The 5,938-nt window shown below is 43.7% G+C and overlaps 1 pseudogene; it reads left to right on the top strand.

The window, feature by feature from the left end:
• The first annotated feature begins 310 nt into the window (after positions 1 to 310).
• Positions 311 to 1,516, top strand: LOC147965984 (uncharacterized; annotated as a pseudogene).
• Positions 1,517 to 5,938: the final 4,422 nt, after the last annotated feature.

Below are 5,938 nucleotides of genomic sequence, written 5' to 3'. Positions count from 1 at the left end.
TATGAAACATGATGAGGGAGCAAATTTTAAGAGGAATCATGGGTTCCGCAAGGGTTGGCTCATGTTCATTGGTATTCCTCTTGATTACCGCAATACGGAGTTCATATCACAGGCAGTGGGCACCTTTGGGAAATTCCATTCGTGGGATAGTGAGGATCCATATTTGGTTCGAACTCTGGTGGAGGCAAGTTTCCCTGACACGCCATTGGTGCCACGTGATGTGGTCTTTGGAGATTATGCAGAATGGGGAGGAGCTCAGGTCTCGTGGACTGCTGCTTGCTATGTGCTGGGCGCTGACTTTGCTGACCAGATGCCAAACGATGAAGATCCGATGCCGCTAGATGGAAATCCACACCCCTTGCCTGGAAATCTGCTACAAGATAATTTGATGTTTGTTCTTCCGCCATATCCGATGCTGGGGTGGAACGATGCGCCTATAGCACCTCCATTGCCTTAGGAAAATAACATAGATCATGCTGGATGGGGAAATGCAAACTGGGGGGATAATGAGGATGAGCATCAGCAGCTGCCATAACCTATTGTGCCTGAACAGGATCAGGTTTCTATTGTCATTGATCAGCCGGAGGGCTCTAGGTCTGTGGAACAACATGTGGGGATGCAGTTTGAGGAGCAAAATCAATTGCAGCCGGATCAGCAGTTACATGACAATGTGCAGCAGGCTATTGAGGAAAATCCTTTGGCAATTGTTCCTTATCAACCTCCTGTCATTCAGCAGCATCAGATATTCATTGGCATGGCACGGATTGTGGCTAGGCCACCTCTTCCTCCAGAGATGATCTGGAAGAGATCTTTTGAAAATCTGTTACCTGAATTTGCTGTTAAGGAGGTGCCTAGACCTATCTTATTCAAGCCACTTGGGACAGTGACACACTCCAAGCGCACATGGACCATTGCCTTTGATGATTCGCAGAGGATGTCTTCTTTGGTGCCAAGCTTTCCCAACAGCCTTGCTCTAAGGAAGCCTATTGTGGCTAAACGACCAGTTGCCAGAGCTCTTTTTGGAAGTCCTTCTGACGAGGTTCTCAGTGCTAATGATAATGAAGTGTCTGATTTTGATGGGACTGGAGAGATGCACCCTGAAGATGTTGTGTCTGGCAGCCTGGAGGATAACTCCTCTTCTTCTGTGGTTTTTTCTTCTGCGCAGGCCAATGACAAGAAACAAGCAAGAAGAAGGAAGATCGTGGCTCCTTTAGTGGATACTTCTGTACGGAGATGTACGAGAAGCGCGACAAAACTAGATGGGTTCAAACCTATGAGTTTTGAGCAGCTTTCCCTCCAGCCCACCAAAAGGCGTCCTCATTCCAAGCCCATACAGAAGGCCTAGCCCACCCCTGACGACATTGGTGATGATGGCAAGTCTGAAGATGCTCCTCCACCCACGCCTCTCAACGTGCTACAAGCAATTGGAGCGGAGCTGGAGATCGACCCCAACCTGCTATCCAAGGAGAAGCTTATGGCTAATCCCAAGGACGACTCCCCCTCCAGTGGTGTTTAAATGTTGCAGTTTAAAACTTTAGCTAGGTGTAGCGAGCCTGTTAAATTCGCTGTCGTCTATGTCATTCTAAACTTTATGTTGCGCGGCCAAAACTGGATGCATTTTGTTTCTTATGGCTTTGGGTGTATGGCATTGTATGTCATCCAGTTGTTGATACTTCGCTTTTGGTTATCTCATGAATCAAAGATCTATGCATAATTGGAAGGTGCTTTGTTGGAATGTTCATGGTCTAAATTCTGAAACACGACAACGAACTGTTAGAGAGAAAATTTCTGAAAGCCAGTGTGCGGTTGCTTGTTTGCAAGAAACTAAGTTGTCAAATTGTCCTTGTTCATTAATTAAGAGCATTTGTCCTATGGGTTTTGATCAGTTCATTGAATCACCCTCGAGAGGAGCCTCGGGTGGTATTCTGACCGTGTGGCGTTCAGACATTTTTAAGGGTGCCTTAATTGAAGTAAAGCCTTTTGGAATTGTCATCAGCTTCACCTCGATACATAATAATGACCAGTGGTTTTTAGTGAATGTTTATGGGCCTTGTCAGGGTGTATTGAGGGATGAGTTTGTTAACTGGTTATATAACCTTAAGGTAGAACCTGAACAAAAATGGTTGTTATTGGGAGATTTTAATTTTATCAGGTCCATGGACAATCGTAATCTTCCGGGAGGGGATGTTAATGATATTTTTATCTTTAATGAGATCATTGGCCATTTAGGTCTGCTGGAACTTCCTTTAAAAGGTAGAAGATTTACCTGGTCAAACATGCAGGATGTTCCACTTCTTGAGCAATTGGACTGGTTTTTTACTTCTGCAAGTTGGATAACTCAATATACCATGACACAAGTTGCACCTCTTGCTAGAACTGCGTCTGATCATGTTCCTTGTGTAATTTCTATCTGCACCATAATTCCTAAAGCACACATCTTTAGATTTGAAAATTATTGGGTGCATCAACCTGGGTTCATGGACTGTGTGAGGGAGGTTTGGAACAAGCCTTCACATAAGACTCATATAACTGCAGTTATTATGTACAAATTGAAATCCTTGAGGTTTACACTCAAGAAATGGCAGAAGGGGCTCTCACACATCAAATCTTTGACCGAAAAGTGCAATTGGGTAATTCTATGGCTGGATGATTTGGAGGATTGGAGGCCCCTATCCATACCTGAACACAACTTCAGGAAGATATGTAAGATGCATCATGAACACCTTTTACATTTGCAGTTTTTATACTGGAAGAAAAGATGTACTATCAGATATATCAAGGTGGGAGAGGAAAATTCCAAATTTTTCCAGGCCATGGCAACAGAGAGGTATAGGAAGAATTCTATTGCTAGTCTACAACTTTCTGATGGAACAATTTCTTCAGATCAAGGGGAAATAGCTAAGGAATTTTTGGTTGCTTTCAAGGGCAGAATGGGAACTGTTAAGGCAATTTTGTTGGGCAATGAAATACTCTCACTAATCCCAAAAGTGCAAGGTCTTGAGGTGCTCACAAAACCTTTCCAGCTGCAAGAGATTGAAAAGGTCATAAAAGAAATGCCCATTGATAAGGCACCAGGGCCAGATGGTTTTAATGGTCTTTTCATGAAGAGATGCTGGCAATCATTTCCAGTGATTTTATTCGGTTGGTAAATGAGTTTCATGCGGGAACTGCTCTTTTGGAAAACCTCAATGAAGCTTTCATTACTTTAATCCAAAAAAAGCAAACACCTGAGGGTGTTGGAGATTTTAGGCCAATCTCTTTGACAAGTGTGGGACTGAAGTTTCTGACTAAACTGGCAGCTAACAGGTTTCAGGATGAAATCATCAACTATGTTCATAAGAGTCAGTATGGCTTCATTAAATCAAGAACAATTCAGGATTGTATTGCTTGGACTTTTGAGTATATTCATCAATGCAACCATTCCAAGAAGCCAATCATATTGCTCAAGCTTGACTTTGAAAAAGCTTTTGACTCTATCCAGCATGAGGCAATTTTGAAAATCCTTGTAGCAAAAGGTGTTGATAGCAAATGGATTAAATGGGTTCGACAGCTTTTATCTTCTGCAACCTCCTCTATCCTGTTAAATGGTGTGCCTGGAAATCATTTCAAGTGCAAATGTGGTGTAAAGCAAGGAGATCCTATTTCTCCTTTGCCTTTTGTGATTGCTGCTGATCTTCTGCAAACCATGATCAATGATCTTTTATCTAGGGGCCTGCTTACCTTGCCATTGCCAACACATGATCCTGATTATCCACTTGTACAGTATGCAGATGATACCTTGTTGTTTGTGAATGCTGACTCATCTCAGTTGGAAGTCCTCAAGTCAGTGCTCAACTCCTTTTCCTTGGCAACTGGACTGCAAATCAACTTCCATAAGTCTTCAATGTACCCAATCAATGTGGAAGCCTCTATTGCCTCTGCACTTGCTGCTCAGTTTGGTTGCCAGCTTGGTTCTATGCCCTTCACTTATTTGGGACTCCCTGTTGGAACCACTAGACCCAAAATTGTTGATTTGCTACCTTTGGTGGACTGCATGGAAAGAAGGCTAACTGCTAGTTCCTGGTTTCTACCACAAGGCAGTAGGTTGCAGCTGGTAAATTCAGCAATATCTTCATTGCCTATCTTCTTACTTTGCAGTCTATCTCTACCACAGGGCATTCTAAAACAGTTATAAAGGATTCAAAGACAGTGCCTCTGGATGAAATATGGTCAGGATAAGGGACACTCTTTGGCTGCTTGGCCCCTTGTCTACAGGCCTAAGATGAAAGAGGGGCTTGGAATTCTGAATTTGGGACTACAAAATGATGCACTGCTCCTTAAGTACCTGAATAAATTCTATAACAAAGCAGATGTGCCATGGGTTCGTTTGGTGTGGGACTCATATTACTTTCAGAGAATTCCTCATGACACTATTCTGTGTGGCTCATTCTGGTGGAGGGACATATGTAAATTAATGGACAAGTATCGGGCTGTTACTTCTGTCACTGTTGTCAAGGGAGATTCTGTTCTATTTTGGTCTGATCATTGGGAGATTGACCAATCTTGCATTCCTCTACAAGAAAGGTTTCCAAGGCTTTTCTCTTTTGCCTGCAGGAGAATCTTTCTGTCATTGAAGTGTTACAGGCAGGAAATTTGCAGCAAATGTTTTCTTTACCACTGTCTGAACTGGCTTTTAGGGAGTTCAATCAGCTATCAAGCTTGTTATCTATGACTTCCTTGGATAATGGTTGTGATGATATCTGGGCTTGGAGGCACGGGAAGAAGGCGGAGTACTCGGCAAAAAAGTACTATGATTTTGTCCAGGAGCCTGTTATTGCTAATCCTATTCTCAGCTGGGTTTGGAAAAGCTGCTGTACCATGACAATTAAAATGTTTGCCTGGCTGGTCATTATGGACAGAGTTAACACCAAAGATATGATCCAACGACACAATTGGAGAATTGATGATGGACCTAGTTGTGTCCTATGCCCGACTGGAGTAATTGAGGATAGGAACCATCTGTTCTTCCAATGTAACTTTAGTGTGAGAATCTGGAGCTACCTGCAAGTTTCCTGGTTGGATAGCAATGATATGGTGCAAATTGCCTTACATGCAAAGAAGGAGTTCAATAAGCCTTTTTTCTCAGAGGTGGTATTTCTTGCATGGTGGAATTTTTGGAAAGTTAGGAATGACGGGGCTTTTAGGCATGTCAACCCAACTTTTAGGCAGTGGAGAAATGGGTTTATTCATGATATTACTCTTCTTTCACACCGGATCAAGACCAGGTACAAGGAGGCTCTGCTCAAATGGATTGATTTCCTGCCTCATTGAGGGCCAGCTTTTTTGTACCTTCTTTCTCTCCTAGCTGTATTTTGTAGTGTTTTTTCCTTTATTTTCTTAGTTTTCTGTAGCCTTTCTAGTATAGCTTTTTATTCCTCTTTGTTCCTCCTCTTGAGGAACTTTGTACTTGTTCTCTATCTTCTTTCAATAAAATGCTGCGGGGTGTAAGCCCTGCAGTCTTCCAGGTCAAAAAAACAAAAGAACAGCATTAAAAGCAAAGCCTAAGTACACATAATTTTAACAAATCCGCCGCCGTGCCGGCCTATGCATCACCAGTGTGAGATGAGACGTTGATGACATGTCCTGGCGACATGCCACCATTGGTAGACTCCGTGTCCCCCTGCTGAAGTCGAGCGCGTCCTCGTCCTCATCCTCGTCCTCGGTGCCGCCCTCAAGGTTCTAGTACTCATAGTAGTGGCTGCGCCAGAGCTCGCGTTGGTACTCCACCGCCGATTCCTCGACGGACAGACTCTTCTCTACCTTGACCTCGGCCATGCGCAACTCCTCCTCCCAGTGCTCCCCGATCTTCATTGCCTCCTGCATCTCCAGCTCCCGCTCGGTGACCTCATGAGGAAGCAGGTGCTCCATGGCCACCGCTGCCTTTTCAGACGTGGGTTGC

This window comes from Triticum urartu, chromosome 6A (assembly GCF_056163025.1).
Source record: "Triticum urartu cultivar PI428250 chromosome 6A, HENAU_Tu73, whole genome shotgun sequence".
Lineage (NCBI taxonomy): Eukaryota > Viridiplantae > Streptophyta > Magnoliopsida > Poales > Poaceae > Triticum > Triticum urartu.
The sequence above is the reverse complement of the archived record's forward strand: the minus strand, read 5'-3'. Positions and strand labels throughout refer to the sequence as shown.